The 25385-nt window shown below is 40.0% G+C and overlaps 2 pseudogenes; both read right to left on the bottom strand.

The window, feature by feature from the left end:
• Positions 1–7066: 7066 nt before the first annotated feature.
• On the bottom strand, positions 7067–7665 carry LOC116074461 (annotated as a pseudogene).
• A 424-nt stretch (positions 7666–8089) lies between these two features.
• On the bottom strand, positions 8090–25131 carry LOC116074799 (annotated as a pseudogene).
• Between the last annotated feature and the right edge of the window lie 254 nt (positions 25132–25385).

Genomic DNA, 25385 nt, shown 5'->3' with positions numbered 1-25385 from the left:
ACTCCCAGTCGTTCTGACATGCCCAGGTCCACAGGATTAGAGGATCCTAGGATCCCAGGATCCCAGGAGCTTGGTCACACCAGGATCTCAGTGTCCCAGAGGCAGCTTGCCTCCCAGGAGCTCTGACATACCTAGGATCTCAGGATCACAGGATCACAGAATCAGAGAGACAGCAGAATTCTAAGGAGTTCTGACACAACCAGGATCACAGGAAGGACAGGCTCCAGTCAGATATAGCAAGGTCAGGTAGCACTAGAGGAAATCAGATGACAGGAGGCAAGCAGAAGAAAATAAACAACAGAAACCAAGGTTACTTGGCATCATTAGAACCCAATTATCCCACCATAGCAAGTCCTGGATACACCATCACACCAGAAAAGCAAGATTAGGATCTAAAGTCACTTCTCGTGCTAGTGATGTAAGTAGTGTAGAAGATGGTGTTCTTCCTTAGAAGCTTAAGTAGCATAGCACATAGCTTGTGCAAGACCTCCCAACCCCAGCTTTATACTCTTTGTCCCACCATTAGTCTGAGTTGTTTAGGGATCTCCATTTGGCCTCCAAAGAAGGGATTGCTACTTCAGACTGTATTCTCCATTAGAATGAGTCCTCACAAAGATCACCCTCTAGATTCTAGAAATTTAGTAGTGCATTAAGTTCCTACACTAACCTGAAATGTCCCCTAATTCCAGCTGTTTTCTCTGCACTGTATTCTTTCCATCTCCCAGTTGATCCTCTACTCCTGTTCTCAGTCACCCTCATTCACCCATAAAATCTATTCGATTTTCCCTTTCTAGGGCGATCCATGCTTCCCCCTTATAATAGGCCTCTTTTCCTGTATCCTCTCTGAGTTTGTGGATTGTAGCTAGAATATCATTTATCTAATAGCTAATACCATTTATAGGTCAATGCCTACCATATTTGTGTTTCTAGGTCTTTGTTTCCTCTTGGGGTGATTTTTTTTTTTTTAGTTGCATCTATTTTCCTTTAAATTTCATGATGCCATTTCCCCTGTGCCAGAAGGTTTTATGTATTTACTTAACATTCTGAATGGTGCCCCAACACCACCATCCTCCAGGCCCTCATCTACAGTTCCTTCATCTATCCCCTCCTCTTATCTGGGAGGGTAGATGACCCCTCTGGGTGTACCTCCCACCCTGGCACATCAAGTCTCTGCAGGACTAGATTCATCATCTCACACTGTATCTTGAAAATGCAGGCCAGTTAGGGGAACAAGATCCACAGACAGGCAACAAGTTTGGGGAACCCACACGAAGACCATCCTACCCCTATGGGTCTCTCAATCCTTCCATCAACTCTTCAGTAAGACTCACTGAGCTCCATCTACTATCTAGCTGTGGGTCTCTGTATCTGTTTCAGTAAGCTGCTTGGTGGAGCCTTGCACAGGACAATTATGCTAGCCTCCTATCTGCAAGCATAAGAGACTATCATTAATGTCAGTGTTTGATGTTTGCTCATAGGAAAAGTCTCAAGTTGGACCAATTATTGTTTGACCACTCACTCCCTCATTCCCTGTTCCATCCCTGCATTTCTTATACACAGGACAAATTTTGGGTAAAACATTTTATGGGTGGGTTGGTGTCAGTATCCCTCCACTCTGGGTGCTGCCTGGCTACAGAAAATGACCATTTCAGTATTCATATCCCCACTGCTAGGAGTCACAGCTAAAGTCACTCCCATAGACTCCTGGGTAGCCTCACCCATCCCAGATCTCTGGAAAGTCCTAGAGATGGCATCCACCCTTGACAGTAGCTGATTTCTGTTCATTCTCTTGTCCCTCTGTCCCTCTTTCCTGTCTTTCCCCAGAAATGATTCCCAACCCCCCCCCACATTTCCCTTCCCATCCTCTCTACCACCCAATCCCTTCCCTCCATCTGCCTCCTATAACTATTTTGTTACCCCCTTCTAAGTGAAATTGAAGCATCATTTTTGTGCCTTTCTTCTTGTTTAGCTTCTTTGGGTCTATAGAGTGTAGTGTGTGAACCCTGTGCTTTATGGCTAATATCCTCTTTTAAGTGAATACATACCATACATGTTCTATAGGGTCTCAGCTACCTCATTCAGAACAATATCTCCTAGTTCTATCTAGTTGACCACAATATTCACAATGTTCTTGTTTTTAATAGCTGAGTAGTATTCCATTGTGTAAATGAACCACATTTTCAAAGACTGAGAACATTGTGGCAGAAATAGAAGGATACTTGCTGAATTTACTGAGAAGTTACCTTGACCACAGGGACATAAACTTCTTCCATATGTTCACAAGACAGCAGGAGAGGACAGGAAATACTACCCCACTACCCAGTTTATATGGTGTTTCATCTGTCCTCAGAGTTCTCCAACACTACTGTTTATTCCTTTGTTCATTCATTTGTTCATCCTTTCATTTATTCATTTATTTACTGAAAACTTTTTCTTCTGAATCTTCTTGGCACCTCCCTTGGGAGGATGTACTATCCTTAATAATCTAATGTGAAATTATTTAATATCAAACCTTAAATAATGTTATAATATCATCCTTGTCAAAGTAAATCTACATTATTCTTTTTAAAATTTCATTTATTATTTTTAAATCCAGGTTTTCATCTCCCTCCCTGCCCACCCTCTGACTGTTCCACATCCCATACCTCCTTCCCCTGTCTACACGAGGATATCTCCCCCACAAACCCCCAGACCTCCCCACTCCCTGCGGCCTAGTCTGTTGCAGGTTAGGTTCATCTTGTCTGATTGAGTCCAGACCCAGCAGTCCTCTACTGTCTATGTGTTGGGAGCCTTATATCAGCTGGTGTATGCTGCCTGGTTGGTGGCCAGGTGTTTGAGAGATCACAGGGTCCAGGTTATCGCTGGTCCTCCTACAGGGTTGCCCTCCTCCTCAGCTTCTTCCAGCTTTTCCCTAATTCAACACAGGGGTCAATAGCTTCTGACCATTGGTTGGGTGTAAATATCTGCATATGACTTTCAGCTGCTTGTTGGCTCTGGCTATATAGTCAAGAATAGAAGTGACTACTAGGACATTTGATCCTGGTTAACTGGAGCTAATAAATTAGCAGTAATTAAGAATAGGTCAGCATTACTCAGGTAAAGTATTCTGGCAAGTGTTTTCTGAGAGTACAAAGAAGCTATTTTCCAGATGTAGCCAAGGTTGAACCTCATGCTTCAGCTCAACTTGATAATATTTAACAAAACCAGGTGGTACTTGTTTTGAAGGTATGAAGGGGTCATGGAGAGCAATGAGGCTTCATGAGAGCCTTCTGAGGCTTCTCACTGTGAGCAGCCAGAGAAGGCAACTGTTGAAGATGCAGCTGCCTCAGCTGAAGATGGCCCAGGACTGAAGAGGTCATACAAAGAAGCTGAGGCTTGGCACAGAGAACACAGCCTATGAGTTTACTGGTGAAGCCTAGGCGCAGCAGAAGACTCTAGGCTTATTGGAGATGCCAGCACCATAGGATGATGATCACCAAGAACAGCAGCGTCAATAGATTTTAGTTAATGAGGCCCTGTAGTCTACAGAGGACAGAGCTGGAGAAGTGATCCAAGCTCTTTCAATGAGCCAAGAAGATCATGTGTGTTATCTCAGACACTGGAACCAGAAGCTGTAATGTTGTAACTAGAGATGTCTGAAATGAGGGATACCTGCCAAGGAAAGCTGCTACACAAGGAGTGGAATCATCCAAAGAGAATAGTTTTTTTGCTGCTGAATGCCAGATCTACAAATTGCAGTCAAGAAGTCAAGAAGTCAAGAAGGAGGAACCAAGTTAGAAATCTGAAGAGGGCTTTGATATCAGACATTGAGATGTGGCATTTGGAGTTAGCCCAGATGGTTTTCTGTCTTGTTTGGGGTTCATTATTTCTTCACCATGACCTTTTAGAATGGTCATGTATATCCTGCATGATGCTGGAGGTATGTGAACTGCTTTTTTATTTTGATTTCTTAAGGGATTACAGTTTAGAGACTACGTGAATTTCATGAGACTTTGAACTTTGGAATTTTATAGACTATGAGACATTTGAAGTTGGACTAAATGTATTTTTCATCATGCTTTGACTAGGTTTGGCCCCCATAGACTCAGGTGTTTGAACAAGCCTATGGGAGGCAGGGAGTGGAGTGTGGCTGTTTGATTATGCTTGGCCTATGGTGTGTCACTATTAGCAACTGTTGCCTTGATGGAGTGAGGGTAGCCTTGTTGGGGTGAGGGTGGCCTTGGTGGAGTTGGTAGAGCCTTGTTAGAGAATGTATGTCACTGTAGTGGTGGGCTTTGAGACCTCTCTCTTATCTTCCTGGAAGTCAGTCTCCTATCTTCCTTCTGAACAAGAGGTTGAACTTTCAGCTCCTCCTGTGCCATTCCTGCCTGTAATGCTTACTGCCCTAATGATTATGGACTGAAACTCTAAACCTGTAAGCAAACCTCAGGTAAATGTTTTTCTTTAGAAGAGAAACCCTGGTCATTGCTTCACTTCACAGCATGAAAACCTAATAAGTCACGACGATGATATTAATAACACTGTTGTACATATATAACATATACATATAACACTGTTATACTGACAGCATCTTAGTATAACTGTCCTCTGAGAGGCTCCACCCAACAGATGGATAAAACAGGTGCAGCATCCCACAGGTGAACAATAAATGGAGCTGGGGAAGTCTTGTGGAAGAATTATGGAAAGGATTGAGGGATTCAGAGAGAATAAGGACTCCATAAGAAGGCCAAAAGAGACAACTAACTTAGACCTTGGGGGCTTTCAGAAACTGGACTACCAATCAAAAAGGTGACCTCAAATCTACCAGGTGCACCTTGGTCTTCCTGTGGGTCCCCCCAACAACTGGGCAGGGTCTGTTCCTGAATTTCTTGTCTGCCTGTGGATCCAGTTCTCCTAACTGGGCTGCCATTTTTGGCCAGTGAAAATGTGCCTATTCTTGCAGTTAACGGATGTGTAGTGGGAGGGACAAGGGTGATATGGGGAGGCTCCCCTTACTCACAGGAAGAAGGAAAGGGAGAAGCGGGGGAGGAGCTGTAAGAGGGGTGGCTGGGAGGGGAGTGGGCCTGGTCTCAGGAGGTAAAGTGAATTAACTAATTAATTAAAAGCATAGACAAATGGGCAGAAAGTTGTAGAACTTGCTCACCAAGTTAGAAGATATATAATACAATAATTGCAAGGCTATTTCTGCTGTGAGATAATCAAAATAATTGAAAACAAGATTATAATGAATACACTTGTGACTAATGTAAATAAAATGTCCTTTCAAGATATCTTCTTAAAAACTTTAGTATCTTGAAGGAATTCCAGAAAGAATTAAAGCAAAAAATTAGAGAAACTTATCCCAGATTATATTTGAAGAAAGAATAATGTAAATTGATAGAAACATAGAGTACTGCTAATCTAATTTAATATAAGTAAATACTTGCTTTTCACAATCCTATAAAAGCTGTATCATGTTTTGAAGTAAAATTCAAAAGTAAGATTTAACCTGCATAGATATTTATATTATTTTGGTAGTGTTAGGATCATAAATGGATGGCTTGTCCCAAGTAAAGATCAAAAACAGCTTAGGCAACTTGTTCAGACCCTGTCTCACAGTATCATGTATAAAGATTAAAGATATAGCTCATAGGAGCAATGGATGTCTAACACATACATGAATATCTGGCTTCTATTCCTAGTTCTGCTACACACACACACACACACACACACACACACACGAGAGAGAGAGAGAGAGAGAGAGAGAGAGAGAGAGAGAGAGAGAGAGAGAGAGAGAGAGAGAAATTCTCTAATGAATATTGTAGAGCCCATTTCCAAGGGAAAACACTACCAGAATGTAGCCTTTATGAATAGGTAATGTGAGCTGAACTTAAATCCAGGGTTAGTGTACTTTGGAGTATAGAGTAGGCAGAACAGTAGGTGTTATAAAAGACAGCTTCCAAATGGCTTGTGATAAGCAACAGTTGGTGATTTCCTTTGGAGAGATTTAAGAAATACTGCCCTGCTGAAGGAATTATGTTACTGGGAATAGGCTTGAGAGTTTACATCCAGGCATCATTTCTATTTCCCACTGTTTGCTTCATGCTTCAGCTTGCTGATATGAGCTCAGAATTTCCTGTTTTAGCTGAGATGTGACACTTGTTGCATTGCCATTTTCACCCTGACCCCATATATCTCTGGAAACATAAGCCAAATTAAACTGAGTTATAAGTTGTTTTTCATGTTTTATTTTACAGCAAAAGATAAGGCACTAATACACATCTATAAAGCTTCACACCTAGATTAATTTTTTTCATGTAATTGAAGAGAACTGTGAAATACAAAAGGGTTACTTTATTCATTAAAATTACAGGGTTTTGTCCATATGAGCTTGCAAATAGAAACAAATTAAGAAGAAACATCATAATGCTTGAATAGATTGTCAGATGCTTATCCCAGAATAATCTAGTGTAAGTGAAAATAAGTGTGCTAACTAATAATCTTATCAAATCCTTTATATTTATAGACTCCATTTAGTATAACTTCTCTCAGGTCTTCAAAGACTATTGTGATATACAGTATTTAACAGACCGATTACACAGTAAAGGTTTTACTCTTGTATAAAGTTACCATGAAGTGCAAACCTTTACCACACTGAAGACATTCATGGTGTTTCTCTGCAGTATGGCTGTTTCTCATAATTTCAACGACTACTGCTACATACAAAGGCTTTCCCACATTGCTTGTCTGTAGGCACACATCTTCAGTATGTGCTCTTTTATGTATTAATAGATATGTGTATTGTGAACAGGCTATATCACATTGACTACATTTGTAGGGTTTGTAAACGTTATGCATTTTTTTTATGTATTTGAAGAGCACTAAGACATGCAAAGTCTTTAACACACTGGTTACATTCTTAGGGTTTCTCTCCAGTGTGCATTTTTGGGGAGAGGGAGAGGTAGCACACTTTTTTCACAGGTTGTCACACATAGCATGATTGTTCTCAGAAGCAGGCATGGCAAACCAGACAATCAGCTACAGAAGGAGGCTGGGTCTTCAACTGATACTTTTTCATGTCTTTGAATTTGGCAGGCATTCAAGTGCCTTTTCCAGAATAGGCCAATGAAGTCAAGTCCAATTTGGTGCTCAATGCTTCAGTCAAGTTCCTGGTCAGCAGTTCATGCAGAGACACACTGTCATGGGTGTACACCCAGTTCTTCCCAGTCCAGTCATAGTGCTTGGGACCACTGGAGGGAGAAGAGAGCCAAATTTGCTTCTTTGGGCTCTGCTTGTTGATCATGTAGTTCCCTAGATCCCCACTCAACTTAATGGTGAGCATGCCACCCTCAAAGGAGACCAGGCCCACTCCCCTCCAGGGTATAGGGCTTGTCTGCAAGGTCTTCAAGGAACTATCAGGGCATTCAGCATCTCTTCTGACAGTCTTTGATAAGCTATCTCTTCTAGAATGCTTCTGTTGTCCAACATCCTTGAGTTCTTCAAATGCACCATGCAGACCCTCTGCTTTTTGTTGTTCAGTATCTGACTCAGGTAGTGGAGATTCAAACGGACTTTGTGGATGGGGCAGGTTGCCTTGGCTATGACCACACCCTCGATCAGCTCCTTCCTCCTTGAGCCAGGTGGACCCAGTACACAATCATGGCAAAAAGCCTGCAGCATACACATGCTGCTCCTGCTGGGTGGCAGCTCTGTGTGCATTCTTTTATGGATCAGGAGATAACTGTGTTGTAAAAAGGCTTTACTACATTGGTTACATTCATAGAGTTTCTCACAAGTGTGTGTTCTTTTATGTATTAGTAGGTAACTGTGGTGAATAAGGCTTATGATATTGATTACATTTTAAGGATTTTCTCCAATGTGTATCCTTTTATGTCATTGAAGATGACTATAATATGCAAACGTTAGGAGAAAGCAAAAGAAACTTGTCTTAGGTATTACCTCTTTTTTTTTTTTTCATCAGTTTGCATTTTATCATAAGGTAAAGCTGAGTTTATCTCTCCAGGCTCTAAGTGAGATGGGGACTTCCAAATACCAGACCAGCTTCCATTTTTTTTTATCTTTTGTTCCCCTAAACATGACTCTCCTAATCACAGCTTATGTTATTTGTCTTTTGTTCCTCAAAACATAATGACTGTTCCTAAATACAAAAAAAAACGAATGGATATTATTGGTTATACTGGAAAACCTATATTCTGCATCAGTTGACATAGATTAGCTACATAGGACAGCGTTTTCCCTAAATCCTGATCAATGACAAATGAATATATAACTTGGCACAGATGTTTGTAATTTTCAAGCTAAAAAGTTTTTTTTTCTTTTAATATTCTGGCTCAGGGATAGGAGTATTTGTGGCACAGTTCAGTTCCTGAGTTTGATCTGTGCCCTGATCAGTCAGTAGTAGCTTGATTGAAATAAGTTCTTGTCATTTGCATTGACCTGGTGCTTGAGTAGTGTTGAATCTCAGTGGACCATAACATAAAGGCCTTAGCACATTGCTCATATTTGTAGAATTTCTGTCCAGAATTTGTAGAATTGAATCCTTTCATGATGAGAAATATATAATTGTGCAAAAGTTCACCATGTTAAATACATTCATACAGTTTCTTCTAGTATGAATCCATCCATGCTTCCAAAGATAATAATGACATTGAAAGATTTTACCACACTAGTTATACTTATAGGGTTTCTCTCTGGTATGTACGTATGCTTTTATGTTCTAGATGATTCTGACTTAGAAAAGCTTTACCACATTGATAACATTCGTAGAGTTTCTCTCTAGTATGTGTTCTTTTATATAGGAGGAGGTAATTCTGGTGTACAAAGGCTTATTGCAATGATTACATTCATACAGTTTGTCTCCTGTGTGTGCTCTTTGATGTATTTGGAGACCACTGTGATATGCAAAGGCTTTATCACATTGGTTGTATTCATAGGGTTTCTCTCCAGTATGTGTTCTTTTATGTTCTAGGAGAAAATTCTGACTTACAAAGTCTTTACGACACTGATTACATCCATAGGTTTTTCTCTCCACTATGTGTTCTGTTATGTATTTGGAGACTATTATAATAATGTGCAAAGGCATTAATTACATTCAGAGGGTTTCTCTCCAGTGTATGTTCTTTTATGTATTTGGAGACCACTCTAATATGGAAAGGCTTTATCACATTGGCTACATTCATAGGGTTTCTCTCCAGTATGCGTTCTTTTATGTTCTAAGAGATGACTCTGAATAACAAAGTCTTTTCAACACTGATTATATCCACAGGGTTTCTCTCCACTGTGTGTTCTTTTATGCACTTTGAGATTACTTTTATATGCAAAGGCTTTACCACACTGGTTACAATTATAGTTTCTCTCCAGTATGAATTCTTCTATGTCTTTGAAAATGACTGCTACTTGCAAAGGCTTTACTACATTGCTTACATTCATAGGGTTTCTCTCCAGTGTGTGTTCTTTCATGTATTTGGAGACCACTGTAATATGTAAAAGCTTTACCACATTGGTTACATTCATAGGGCTTCTCTCCAGTGTGTGTTCTTTTATGTGTACGGAGAGCACTGTGATATGCGAAGGCTTTACCACATTGATTACATTCATAGGGTTTCTCTCCAGTGTGTGCTCTTTGATGTACTTGGAGACTCTTAGAACATGTAAAGGCTTTACCACATTGGTTACATTCATAGGGTCTCTCTCCAGTATGTGTTCTTTTATGTTCTAGGAGACGACTCTGACTTACAAAGTCTTTACCACATTGATTACACCCATACGGTTTTTCTCCACTATGAGTTCTTTTATGTATTTGGAGACTATTATGACGTGTAAAGGCTTTACCACATTGGCTACATTTGTAAGGTTTCTCCCCAGTATGTATTCTTTCATGCCTTTGAAGAGAACTATAACATGCAAAGGCTTTATCACACTGTTTACATTTATAGGGTTTCTCTCCACTGTGTGTCCTTTTATGTATTCGGAGAGCACTGGGATATGCAAAGCCTTTATTGCAATGGTTACATTCATAGAGTTTCTTTCCAGTATGGCTTCTTTTATGTATCTGTAGACTATGAAGACATGAAAAGGCTTTACCACATTGGTTACATGCATAGGCTTTCTCTCCACTATGACTTCTTTCATGCCTGCAAAGACAAATGTCACATGAAAAAGGTTTACCACATTAATTACACTGATGGGTCTTTCTATCTGTATGAATTAAGTTTACAATTTGGTCTAATAGTAAAGAGTAATCACTTTGTTTACATTCGTGGTATTCTTCTATGTTATGGGTTGTTTTGATTTATTATATGGCTCACATTTATAGCATCCTTTATCTAGATGAAATTTTTTCACCTACTGAAGAGGATTATGAAACCTCAGAGCTTTACCACACTGAGTACATTCATAAATTTCCCTTTAGTGTGGAATACAATACATTTGCATACAGCATTTACAATGTGAACCAACAAACAGAAGAATTTCTACATTCCCGGTACTGTAGTGATTTTCTGCAGTGTGAGTTTATGGAAGAACCCTACGAAATTGGAAAATCAAATAATTGTAAACTTGTATCACATTAAGAAGCTCTACTCAATGTGGGGATTACTTCATATCCTCTAATTGTACTGAGAGGAGTACATTGCTTATTTCAATATCCCTATGTTCACAAGGCTTATATTAATTGTTACATATGATATACTTATTATATTAAAAGAAGAATAACAAATGAAAGGATACCACATTGCATTTTACAAAGGTTGACATTGTCCTCCTCATAGACATGATGTATAAGGATTAAGATTTCTCCAAAACAACATTCTTGACTCTCATAAACTATTCCCTTCTCACTTAAAGTTAGCAATGTTACAAGTATATAACTATCAAGAGCTTTACTATGGGTTATTTATCTATTAGAAGGCTTTCCACATATACTTATCAACTATTCAATGTGTATACATTTTGCAATATTGAAGTGGCATGGAATTAAACAGATTACCATTTCTACAGCATAATCTTATAGGACTATGATACAAATCCTGGTATTGATTAAGGCATTGATTATATCCATCTCTTCTTTCTTACAACAACACATTGAAAAAACAAATCGGATAGCTGAGATTGAGGTACATGTTTTTGTGAGAATTTAATAATCATTAATACACTTAAAGCAGTGCCGCAGTTCTTTAAAACTTCAAAAGAACATTAAAATTGCTTCAGAGGCATATTGCCTCTTGCACATGAAAATTACCTTCCATGTCTTCTAGAACTTTGAAAATAGTCTTCGATATTGTCATCTTCCCAATTGTAGCCTAAAATATAGTAACAGAAAATTTATAACAGATTATTGGAAATTAGGCAAAATTTAAGTTTGTATCTCCAGTGAACCTTAGAACCACACCTGATTCATTTACCTCACTCTAAATTAAAATCACAGAACAGCATCAATAACAAAGAAACAATTGTCCTTTTATTTTAAATGGTGAAAGGAAATTCCCTGTCTTACCTATAGCAGTGAGATTCCTGTAGGTCTCCAGCATCACATCTTTATAGAGATTCTTCTGTGAAGGATCCAGTAAAGCCCATTCTTCCGGAGTAAAGTTCACACAAACATCATCATAGGTCACTGTATTCTAAAATATCCCATACAGGTATTCAATATAAATCATGATGCCAATATCACTTCAAGCGTATGCCTCACTGTCTATATATTTATATAATTCTGGTCCTTCCCCACTGATTTTTTGACACAGAAATACTAATGTAATCATGAAATTATTTCAGAAGGAAACTGAATAATTAGATTCACTCCTGTCATATCTGGGCCATTTGAAAACCATATAGCCTTGCAAGAGAAATGCCAATTAACAGGACAGAGAGAGAAAGAGAGAGAGAGAGAGAGAGAGAGAGAGAGAGAGAGAGAGAGAGAGAGAGAGACAGACAGACAGACAGACAGACACAGACACAGACACAGACACAGAGACAGACAGAGAGAGAGAGAGAGAGAGAGAGAGAGAGAGAGAGAGAGAGAGAGAGAGAGAGAGACAGGCAGACAGACAGACAGAGACAGAAACAGAGACAGAAAAGATGTCAGTACTGAGTATATAGAGAAATGATATGAACAATTACTAACTAGGAAAAAATAATGGGTAGGATGGGTGTATTGGCTTATGCCTTTGATCCCAGAATTCTGGAGGTAGAGGTAGGTGTAATCTCATTGAGATGGATAGCAGCCTAGTTGAAGCAATGAGTTCCAGGACAGCCAGAGGAATATAGTAAGACCCTAATTCTCCTGCCAAAATCAATCAAATGAATTAAAAAGATAGAAAAAGGTAGAGAATTTTCCTTAAGTTCCTACAAAGAATTATACATTCACTCCAGTTTGCTATCCATCTTCCAAAACTTGAAGTGACCCATTTTATATTATGATGTGGGGAGCCGTGAAGCTGGAGAGGCATTCGCCATGGCGGGATGGCACCTACTTCCGCTGTTAACTCCTAGTGGACAACTGTTTGTGCATGTGCGTGGAGAACTGTTTGCGCATGTGCGTGGAGTGAAAAGGATGCCATGTCACGGCCCATTTCGGGGCGTTACGTAGAGTAATGAGCAAACAACCAATCATGGGCAGACACGCCACGCTGTGGGCAGACACGCCGCACTGTGGTGTATATAAGCAGTGCGGATTTTGGGCTCGACCCTTTTTTCCCTATGGATGGAGACAATAAAACGTTGCTGCAGAAGGAACCTAGTGTGTCCGCGTGTGTTCTTGCTGGCGAGACGACCGCGCGGGCTACATTATGACATTAATAACATCTTACTAAAAGGAAATGCATGTTTAAGCAATTACAAGTACACAAATGAAAATATTACCAATGTAAATGTTAATACTAAATCAGCAACATAGAGCAGGAGAGACTGCTCAGCAGAAAGGAAGTCTAAGAATTAAGAATTAAGCTCAACTACCAGCACTTACATGTGGGCTCACAACTATCAATTATCCCAACTTGAGGGGTTCTGTGGCCATCTTCTGTGACTATTTTGAGGGCCAACCAGGCACACATGAGGTGCACATTATAAAGACAAAATACTCTTATTCATTAAAATATTTCTTAACAAACACAACACACACTACAGTCCAAGGAATCAGAAGGCTCAGGTAGTATCAATGACATGATTATATGCTAGCCTGAGAACAGAATATGCTTTCTGTCAAATTTCAAAATCCAAGATGTAGATGAAGGTCAGCACACCAAAACATGCTTCATGTGCAAAATCATATACTACAGGCCCATGAACCAATAATATAAAGAAAAAAAAATGCCAGGCATGTTGGCCAACAGGCTAAGGCCTAGTCTTGGTTTGGATAGTGATTCTGGGGAAAGGGTGTTTGGGAACCACAGAAAAAAAAAAGAAATTGAAGTCAAAATATGTATGCAAACTGACAGCCCATGTACAGCTGGAGACAGCTTTCTAAAGATCACCAGACAGCTCAGCTCTTACAAACCAAAGCCTTGTCTTTTGTTTACATTTCAACTCAATTGCCCACTCCAGGTTCCCCTTTGATTATTCAATGAATGAACATCCTTTGACAAGAGCCCCCTCATCTTAGAAAAAGATAGCAAGTACAATTTTTCTTTTTTTTTTCTTAGCATTGCAAATGAATTCAGAGATCTGCCAATCTTTGTAAGAACAGAAAATAAGTTTAGTTGGATAGGATCATGTCCAGAAATTACCACTCCCTAATCTTTCTCTTTTCTTACTTTCTAACAAGCTGGTTCATAGCAAAGCTGCCTGTTCTTATGAAGTTCTTATATAATTCATATTTCATCCTTTTATTTTACATAGTTCAGAAATTATAAATTTTTGAACTCATGTTTTCAGGGTTCTTTCCCCTAGCCTTAAGGGCTGTCCTGAAAGTAACGATAATTAACATTTTTGGTGAGGAACATAGACACACTCTCAACTCCTGGAGATAGATTTTATACACACACACACACACACACACACACACACACATTATATATTATATTATATGTATATATACATATATGTAATATAAACTATTTTTATATGTATAAAATACAACCACAACTTATGAATAGAAACTGTCAAACTCTTTGGAGTCCCAAGTTCTGCTGTCTCTACTACAGGGGTGGAAACCATGTCGCACTCTCCCTTGAAGACCATGCAGGACTTAGCATTCTGGAGACAGAGTCAGGAGAATCTCTAAGCCAGCCTTCTCATCTACAAACCTACTTAGAGGGGATAAGCATGGCTTCACAGAGAAACTTCATCTTCAAAAACAACAAAACTAAAAATGTAACATCATGATAACAAAATAGCTTAAAGCCGGACAGTGGTGATGCACACCTTTAATCACAGCACATGGGAGGCAGAAGCAAGTAGATATCGGAGTTCGAGGACAGCCTGAACTACAGAGTGATTTCCAGGCCAGCCAGGGCTACACAGACAAACCCTGTCTCGAAAAAACAAAAAACAGCCAGGCAGTGGAGGTGCATGCCTTTAATCCCAGCATTTAGGAAGCAGAGGCAGATGGATTTCTGAGTTCGAGGCTAGCCTGATCTACAAAGTGAGTTCCAGGACAGCCAGGACTGCACAGAGAAACCCTGTCTCAAAAACAAACAAACAAACAAACAAAAACCCAAAAAAAAACAAAAACAAAAAAGAAAGAAAAAACAAAAAGCAAACAAAGAAACTTAAAAAAAAATAGCATAGCACTTAATAGCAATTGCTTCTACTCTATCTTATGTGATTTAGGGATAGTCTATCATGTCATGAAGATATGACAACATGAGAAAAAAGCTGACTGATCAGTTTCAATCACAACACTGTAGACACACACACACACAAACAGGAAATGGGTTGAGTCTATAGATACCCAAATCCCATCCCTGATAAGGAATGTAAAAAGGCTCCTAGAAAAGTTTCCATGAGGTCCCTAAAGAAAGACACAAGAGGGAGAAAAGAGTTCACAGACATCATCCTATGCAGAAGCCTTTTGATTCAGTTAACTACATTCTGCCCCTGGCCACTCTAGGTTCATGGGCATCCCAGATGAAATTGCATTTATTTTAACTTAAATGATCCTAATAGTCTGCAACAGCCTGTACACTGTCCAATTGTTCAAAGTCTGTTCTGACACTCACAGTAATCTCTTCACTGCCATACTTGTAATATCAGAAAACAAGTTATATCTTTCCAGCATACAATGGCAGAGAATATCCTTTCCTATTTCAATAGAGAGACATGTATACATAGTAAGGGAAGATTGGACCAAGGTAAAACCCAAACACCAAATCCTCTCTCTTGCTCTGTCTCTCTCTGACACATGGAGCCTTCAGTTTCAAAGGGTTTAGATGATTATATCACTGCAACCTCTCATACTTCTATCAGTTTGGGTAAATCCACTTCCTTTATCCATCTCTCCATGGAGGACTTCTCAAACTTAGGTAGCTCAACATATTGTGTTCTCAAAATGCAACTCAGGCTTCATACTCATACCTTCATGCAAGGATCTCACAGGGTTTTTTTTGTTTTGTTTTTTTGTTTTGTTTTGTTTTAAACTGGGGTTCTGACTCTGACAAACATAAATGGCTGGAATAATGCTAAACAAAAACCACAGAGATAAAATACATGACTTTGAATTTTGTATCTTTCTTGTTTCCAGAACCAGTACAACATGGATGATCCTGTAAAGTTCAGCTTTCAAATTGGGTTGGAATATACCACACTAGGACCATAGATCCAGTAGATTTTATATGAAGTTGCTTTCTGGGGCTAGGATTCACCTTGCTTACTCATTCTACTAATTTAAAGGTTATCAGGAGGGAGTATTACTCATAGGACACTTTTTAGGCCATTTCAAACTGTCATCTGAAAGTACCTAGTGCTGTTTTTCTCAACAAATCACAGATGTTGCATGTTTCTGCCCTTGTTGCTTTTTTTCACTGTAATCCTGAATGAGTCACTAATAATAACCATTAAATGGATTTAATATTGCATCTAAAAACTCAGTCCATTATTTTTTAATTCTGTCTTACTAAATTTCTCAGTTTATGAGCATAATAAGAAACATTTAGTCCAAAATTATCTAGACATTTTTCATGAAGTCTATTTTCACTGACATCCTACAATCTCAACTTCCTATGTCTGCGTCATTTTTAAGACTTCTATCTTATAGGTCCTAAAAAGAAACCCAGCTCAATAGAAAGCTCTCTATGCTCTTTGCCATCTAAATTCTTGATATTTTCAAAATTCGTCCAAAAGAGATCTCTTTCACATTCTGTCTAGCAGCAAAAATCACATTTTGTGTACCTCTTTTTGTTCTAACTTGCTTCTCTGCTGTTGTGATTAAATTTTCTAACCAAAAGCATATCAGGTCATGAATGGGTTTTTAGGATGGTTCAGTCAGATAACAGTCCATCATTTTGGGAGCTATAGGATAGAAACTCAAGGTAGAAAACGAAGACAAAAACAATGGATAAACAATGTTTTCTGGCTTGCACTCTTGTTTGGTCACTGTCTCATGCTCAGCTAGCTCTCTTATTCAGTTCAGGCCTAATTGCATAGGGATATTGCCATCCTCAATGGAAGAAATTTCTTATATCAATCAAGACAATCTGTTAGATATAACAACCAGCCATTCTGAGGGGGACACTCCCTCAACTGAGGCTCCCTTAGATGGCTGTAATCTCAGAAATATTGAAAATTGAAGCTAATTAGCACAGAGATTATAATATAGAAAACATTTTAAAAACCTAGAAACAATTTGCTAACTATATCAATCACTTAAGTATCAAATTGGAAGGGAAGAAGTCAAATTATCACTATTTGCTGATGATATGATAGTATACTTAAGTGACACCAAAAATTCCACCAGAGAACTTCTAAACCTGATAAACAACTTCAGCAAAGTACCTGGATATAAAATTAACTCAAGCAAATCAGTGGGCCTTCCTCTACATAAAGGATAAACAGTCTGAGAAAGAAATTAGGGAAACAACACCCTTCACAATAGTCACAGATAATATAAAATACCTTGGTGTAACCCTAACTAAGCAAGTAAAAGATCTGTTTGACAAGAACTTCAAGTCTCTGAAGAATGAAATCGAGGAAGATCTCAGAAGATGGAAAGATCTCCCATGCTCATGGATTGGAAAGATTAATATAGTAAAAATGGCCATCATGCTAAAAGCAATCTACAGATTCAATGCAATCCCCATCAAAACTCCAACTCAATTCTTCACAAAGTTAGAAAGAGCAATTTGCAAATTCTTCTGGAATAACAAAAAACCTAGGATAGCCAAAACTACTCTCAACAATAAAAGAACTTCTGGTGGAATCACCATACCTGACCTCAAGCTGAACTACAGAACAATTGTGATACAAACTGCACAGTATTGGTATAGTGGCAGACAGGTAGATCAATGGAATAGAATAGAAGACCCAGAAATGAACTCACACACCTATGGTCACTTGAACTTTGACAAAGTAACTAAAACCATCCAGTGGAAAAAAGACAGCATTTTCAACAAATGGTGCTGGCTCAACTGGTGGTTAGCATGTAGAAGAATGCAAATTGATCCATTCCTATCTCTTTGTAAAAAGCTCAAGTTCAAGTGGATCAAGGATCTCCACATAAAACCAGATACAGTGAAACTAATAGAAAAGAAAGTGGGGAAGAGCCTCAAGCACATGGGCACAGAGGAAAATTTCCTGAACAGAACACCAATATCTTATCCTTTAAGATTAAGCGGCCGGGCTGTGGTGGTGCACGCCTTTAGTCCCAGCACTTGGGAGGCAGAAGCAGGTGGATTTCTGAGTTCGAGGCTAGCCTGGTCTAGAGAGTGACTTCCAGGACAGCCAGAGCTATACAGAGAAACCCTGTCTCAAAAAAACAAAGAAAAACCAAAAAAAAAAAAAATGACAAATGGAACCTCATAAAACTGCAAAGCTTCTGTAAGGCAAAGGACACTGTAAATAGGACAAAACAGCAACCAACAGATTGGGAAAAGATATTTACCAATTCTATATCCAATAGAGGGATAATATCCAGTATATACAAAGAATTCAAGAAGTTAGTATCCAGAGAACCAAATAACACTGCTAAAAAATGGGGTACAGAGCTAAACAAACAATTCTCAACTTAGGAATACCAAGTGGAGGAGAAGCACCTAATGAAATGTTCAACATCCTTAGTCATCAGGGAAATGCAAATCAAAACAACTCTGAAATTCCACCTCACACTAGTTAGAATGGTTAAGATCAAAAACTCAGGTGACAGCAGATGCAGGTGAGGTTGTGGAGAAAGAGGAACACTCCATCATGCTAGTGGGATTAGAAGCTGGTACAACCACTCTGAAAATCAGTTTGGCGGTTCCTCTGAAAATGAGACATAGTACTACTGGAGCACCCAGCAATACCACTTCTGGACATATACCCAAAAGATGCTCTAACATGTAATAAGAACACATGCTCCATTATGTTCATAGCAGCCTTATTTATAATAACCAGAACCTAGAAACAACCCAGATGTCCCTCAACAGAGGAGTGGATACAGAAATGTGGTACAGCTACACAATGGAGTACTACTCAGCTATTAAAAACAATAAATTTATGAAATTCATAGGGAAATGGATGGATCTGGAGGGTATCATCCTGAGTGAGGTAACCGAATCACAAAAGAAGACACATGGCATGCACTCACTGAAAAGTGGATATTAGCCCAGAAGCTCAGAATACTCAAGATACAATCCACAAACCACAAGAAACTCAAGTAGAAGGAAGACCAAAATGTAGACACTTCAATCCTTCTTAGAAGGGGGAACAAAATACCCATGGAAGGAGTGGCAGAGACAAAGTGTGGAGCAGAGACTGAAGGAAGGACAATTCAGAGACCGCCCCGCCTGGGAATCCTTCCCATATTCAATCACCAAATCCAGACACTATTGTGGATGCCCAGCAAGTGCTGGCTGACAGGAGCCTGATATAGCTGTTTCCTGAGAGGCTCTGTCATTGCCCAACTAATACAGAAGAGGAGGCTCACAGCTATCCATTGGATTGAGCACAGGGTCCTCAATGAAGGAGATAGAGAAAGGACCCAAGGAGCTGAAGGGGTTTGCAATCCCCTAGGAGGAGGAACAATATGAAATAACCAGTCCCCCCAGAGCTCCCAGGGACTAAACCACCAACCAAAGAATACACATGGTGGGACTCATGGCTCCAGCTGCATATGTAGCAGAGGATGGCCAAGTCAGTCATCAATGGGAGAAGAGGCCCTTGGTCCTGTGAAGGCTCTATACACCAGTGTAGGGGAATGCCAGGGCCAGGAAGCTGGAGAGGGTGTATTGGTGAGTGGAGGGGTGAGGTGGTGGGGTGGGGGTAATAGGGGTGGTTTTTTTGGAGGGGAAACAAGGAAAGGGGAGAACATTGAACTATAAAGAAAATATCTAATAAAAAATGGAAAAAAAAAGGATGTCTACTAGAATCACTTAGAAATAATTTTGTTTTGAGTGACTGATGATTGGATATAAGTCTGTGCAAACCAAATACAGCAAAGCAACATTTTAAAGAAACTGTGTATTTGTATCATACACCTAAGCAGCTTATCTTGCACAAATTGATTAATAACTCATAAACACTTTTAAAAGCAAATCTATTCCACTTTTTAAGCATATGTTTGTGTGAAAAAGACCTTTTTCCATGTGAGTACAGGTAAGTCACCAGAGAAGTGGGTGTCAAATCCCCTGGATCTGGAGTAGCAGGTACTTATGAGCCTCCCAACTTGGGGTGGGTATTTGTATCTGAGCTCAGTCAAACCCAAAAAGAATATTTGCTGAGTGACCTGCCCAGTCCAGAGACTACTTTTTATCCAATAAGCCAAAAGTATTTCAAGGATTAATAAAAACAAAAACCTAAATAAACATAGAAGTAAATAAATGAATACTGGGAACCTGATGCCTCAGTATTAAGATGTTGGGTATGGGGACTAGGTATGATGCCTCCAGACCTTCCCCATTCTCTGTTACTTGAGACCCAATACTTGAGGTTTACTCTAGTGAGCAGATTCCTTTCCCCATGTCCATGCCTCCTGCCCATTCCCATCTGCTCTTCTCTTCCAGACTTATCTGTAACTAAGTCCTCAACTAAATGCAGAGCGCCTCTTCTCAACCAACAAGCCATGCCCTGCCAGGAGACTAAGTAGGCTGTCAAAAGACCTACTACACTATCTGACATCCCAGACCCTATTCTCACCGTTGCCCTTAATCCTAGGACAGAATACCAGAGGAAGCTTTGTGTATGCATTGTTTTCTAGTGATGTAGTTACATAAAGTTTTTCAGGAAAAATAATGAAGGAAAATTATAAAAAGGCTTTTGTTTATGTATTATTCTATAACAAAAAAAAGTATGTAACTAATAAAAGACCGAGGTGAACTCAGAGATAGAAAAAAAACCTGAGAGACAGGGTGGGTGGGGGCGGGGAGAGACTGAAAGCTGTCTCCAAGAGCAGTTTCAGAACAGCAACATGTAAATCACATTGCCTGAGACTCTGAGTTTGAGCCTATCCAATCCTCCCATTCTCAAGAACCCCAAAATGACTGAGGCTGGTCATTGGCATCTTACCAAAAGCAATCTACAGATTCAATGCCATTCCCATTAGAATTCCAACAGGATTCTTCACAGACCTTGAAAGACCAATTCTCCATTCACATGGAAAAACATCAACAGCAAAACAACAAACAAACAAACAAAAACCAGAAAAACAAAAACAGGGATAAAACAGGATACCTAAAACAATGCTGTACAATAAAAGAACTGTTGTAGGAATCACCATACCTGATTTCAAGCTGTACTCCAGAACAATAGTAATAAAAACTGTGTGATATTGGAATAGAAACAGACAGGCTGATCAGTGGAATCGAATCAAAGGCCCTAAAATAAACCCCTACAAGTACGGACACTTGATTTTTCACAAAGAAGGCAAAATCATATAAAGAGGAAAAAAAAAGCATCTTCGACAATTGTTTCTGGTCTAACTGTACATCTGCATGTGGAAGAATGCAAATGGATCCATATTTATCCCTGAATACAAAACTCAATTCCAAATCAAAGACCTTAACATAAACCTAGATACACTAAATCTAACAGAAGAGAAGTAGCTTACAATATTTTGGTGTTTCATTTCAGACCCTGGAACAAGGAAGTGAGGTGTATATTTTTCATAACAAAGGCAAACCGAGCCTCCAGTTCTCCCAGGATCCCTCAGTCCATACCTGGCATAGCATGTCCCCTATCCTGAATGTTCAAGCCAGTCCAAGTGTTGGGCTCCCCTTCTTCCCAGAGGTTCTTCCCTTTCTAGACATTTTGGTCTCCCCCCTCTCTCTTTTATTCTTTCTCTTCTCTCTCCCTTCCTATGGGGAATTCCCTGGGCTTGGTCCTTGGAACCAGTGAACTCGCCTTACAGCAGCTTCTCAATAAACCATCCTTTAATAGAATGTAATATGGTTTAAATTGGCTCATTTCACCTGTGAAGATATAATTTATAAATTGGTACAGGACACAACTTCCTGAACAGAACACCAGTGGATAGAGTACTAATGTCAACAGTTGATAAATGGGAACTCATGAAATTGAAAACTTTCATATGGCAAAGGGCACTGTCAATAGGACATAAGGACAGTCTACAGACTGGGAAAAGATCTTCAATAACACTACATCCGACAGAGGGCTAATATCCAAAATATATAAAGAACTCAAGAAGTTAGACACCAATGACCCAAATAACCCAATTTAAAAAATGGGGTAGAGGCCTAAACAGAGAATTCTCAACACAGGAATCTTGAATGTCCAAGAAGCACTTAAAGAAATGTTCAATGTCCTAAGTTATCAGAGAAATGGAAACCAAAATGACTCTGAGATTATTCCACCCTACAAACAAGAAATTGGCTAAGATTAAAAAACTCAAGAGACGATGGGCGGTGGTGGCGCCTGCCTTTAATCCCAGTACTTGGGAGGCAGAGGCAGGCGGATTTCTGAGTTCGAGGACAGCCTGGTCTACAGAGTGTGATCCAGGACAGCCAGGGCTATATAGAGAAACCCTGTGTCGAAAAAACAACAACAACAACAACAACAAAAACCTCAAGAGACAGTACATACTGAGGAAATGGAGGAAGGGGAATATTTCTCCACTGCCACTGAGAGTGCAAACCTGTATGATGACTCGGCATATCTATCTGGTGGTTGCTTAGAAAACTTAATAGTTGTACCTGAAGACCCACCTATACACCTCCTGGCCATATACCTAAATGATGCTCCAATAAGGACATGTGCTCCACTATGTTCACAGTAGCTTTATTCATAATAGGCAGAAAGGGGAAACAACCCAAATGCCCATCAACCAAAGAATGTATGCAGAAAATGTGGTTCATTGACACAATGGAATACTACTCAGGTATTAAAAACAAGGAATTTTGAAGGCAACTAGATGGAGCTAGAAAATAATATTCTGAATGAAGTAACTGAGACCCAAAAGAACATGCATAGTATGTACTCACTTAAAAGTGGATATTAGCCATAAAGTACAGGACTCACAAACTACACTCCACAGTCCCAAAGAAGCTAACCAAGAAGAAAAGCCCAAGAAAGGAAGCTTGAATTTTCACTTAGAAGGGAGAAGAAAATAGTTATAGGAGGCAGATGGATGGAAGAGACTGGGTGGGAGAGGGAATGTGAAGGGGAATGTAGGGGTTCAGAATCATTTTGGGGGGAGAGACAAGAAAGAGGGCCAGAGGACCAAGAGAATAAATGAAAATCAGTGACTGAGAAGCAGAGGTGCCATCACTAGGACTTGTTCGAGATCTGGGATGGGTGAGGCTACCAGGAGTCTATGGGAGTGACTTTACCTGAGACTCCTAGCAATAGGGACATAGAACCTCAAGTGGCCATTTTCTGTAGCCAGGCAGGACCCACAGTGGAGCTATAAGGACAGCAACCCACTAACAAAATTTTTGACCAAAATTTGTCCTGTCTACAAGAAATGCAGGGACAGAAATGGAGCAGAGACTGAGGGAATGGCCAACCAATAAACTGATCCAAGTTGAGACCTATCCCATGGGCAAGCACCAATCTCCTATAGGGAGATGTTAAAGTGCAGAGGGAACCAGCTAGAATTAGGAGACATTGCAGGTTAGTGTAGAAACTTAGTGCACTAGAAACTTCCTAGAATCTAGCAGGTGCTTTAGTAAAGACTCATTCTAATGGAGAATAAGGAGTGTGAACTGGTAATCCTTTGTAGTCAGGCAGGACTTCGGTGGTGGGAATGGGATACATTCACTCGACTTGTTGTCTAAGGAGGTCACATGGAGATCCCTAAACAACCCAGATTGATGGTGGACAAAAAAGTGTAAAAACTGGGGTGGAGAGGTCTTGCAAAATTATGTCTTATGCTATCTAAGAAGAATACCATCAGCAGGGCAGTGGTGGCAAATGCCTTTAATCCCAGCACTTGGGAGGCAGAGGCAGGTGGGTTTCTGAGTTCCAGCCTGGCCTGGTCTACAGAATGAGTTCCAGGACAGCCAGGGCTACACAGAGAAACCCTGTCTCGAAAAACCAAAAAAAAAAAAAAAAAAAAAAAAAAAAAAAAAAAAAAAAAAAAAAAAGAATACCATCTTCTGTACTTACATGGTAGGAAAGAAAAGACTTTATGAAACCAGCAGGACACATTCAAGAGGATTCTAATAAAATGCTTCTGCACAATGTGAACTCAGAATATCTCAAGAACATTATGTCCAAGCTTTGGGACTGATAACCACAGCCAAATATGGTGGGAAGAGATGTGTTCTCTCAGAATCTGAAGCGACCCCTCCCAAAGGTGCTGGCCCCAGACCATTACTACCTCTTCTAAGCAAATTCCTGGTTTTAGAGGAGCTGTTTTACCTCTATAAATCAGGGCCTTGGGAAAAGGCCCCAAGGCCTAGGCTCCAGACTTTTACTGGCTCTGCCAAGCATGTTTCTGGGTTTCAGAAGGAGCTATGCCATTCTCAATACATGGGGACCTCAGGGAAAGCCTAGCTTGATCAGGCCAGCACTCAACACGACAGTGCTTCTTTTAACATTTCAAATCATGATTATCCTCAAGTGTTATCTTGCCAATGTGCTGCCGCATGCTTTTCTCAAGAAGAAAACTGAACTTTTGTACCACACCAGGTCATGTTTATTGTGATCCTGCAATGCCACATTGAACAGCTTGTTAGAGTTATTTGATATGGCAATGGGCCTAGTGTTTGGTTGTAAATCAGGTTGGATCCTTTCTTGTGGTTTGGAGCCATATGTCTGGACAATCCTAGGACTCTAATCTCTAACAGGCCTGGTTAGCATTCTACTTATGGGGTGTTTTACAGGCAGTCCTCTAACATTTAGTCCAGCTAAATTCTACTTGGTGTGACTTACTACCTCCTAAGCACTAGTAAACCCTTCAATTCTACTCTTTTTTTTTTCTTGTTTTGTTTTGTTTTGTTTTTTCGAGACAGGGTTTCTCTGTATAGCCCTGGCTGTCCTGGAGCTACACTCTGTGTAGACCAGGCTGGCCTCGAACTCAGAAATCTGCCTGCCTCTGCCTCCCAAGTGCTGGGATTAAAGGTGTGCGCCACTACCACCCGGCAATTCTACTCTTTTACACCAGAGTTTAATACTGGATTGCTACCTAAATCATGCGATACAACTTCCACAACACTAATTCCAAGTGGAGCTTACACCTAATGTGAAATGCTAAGGGCAGATGTAGAAACTAGGGTTCTCTGATTTGGCATCCAGACAAGTATGTTTCCACTCACAAACCACTGATCCAAATGTTCTGCACAGATGCAGCCCCAAACCGCTGGGTACAGGGAGTGGTTAGGACCACAAGGGACCTTACAGGTGGCAGCATATGGCAGCTGGTTCCCATGTACACCCGCGAAAGACCCAACACAAGAGTTCCCGATTTTCATCCCCTTGCTCCTCCCAGTACTTGGCAGTGACCCTGTGCTCACCATGTTGCCAGTTCAGAGCTTTCCTGATTGCGCCTTACAGCACACAGCAGCAGGTATCAGAGGATGGCACAGCAAACCACTCAAGCAGGCTCAGTGTCGAAATGGAACAAGCCTCTTCGCACCCGGAAAAACCTTCCTCCTCTTTGACTGGCAGGTCTGTCTGAAGGGTCTGATTGGCTATTGTGTCTTGAGTGACATGAGCATCTCCCATAGGGTTTAAGCTTGCTGGAGGCAAACAGTTGAGTGCTTCCGGGCCCAGACTTCCAGTCTACAGCTAGACCTTTTTCGGATCTTAAGGGATTTGCTTTTCAGTGACCCATTTTGCCTGCTCTCCAAATCCTTACAAGT

Source organism: Mastomys coucha, unplaced genomic scaffold, assembly GCF_008632895.1.
Source record: "Mastomys coucha isolate ucsf_1 unplaced genomic scaffold, UCSF_Mcou_1 pScaffold3, whole genome shotgun sequence".
In the NCBI taxonomy this organism is placed as follows: Eukaryota; Metazoa; Chordata; class Mammalia; order Rodentia; family Muridae; genus Mastomys; species Mastomys coucha.
Note: the sequence above shows the minus strand (reverse complement) of the source record. Positions and strands in the feature narration are given on the sequence as shown.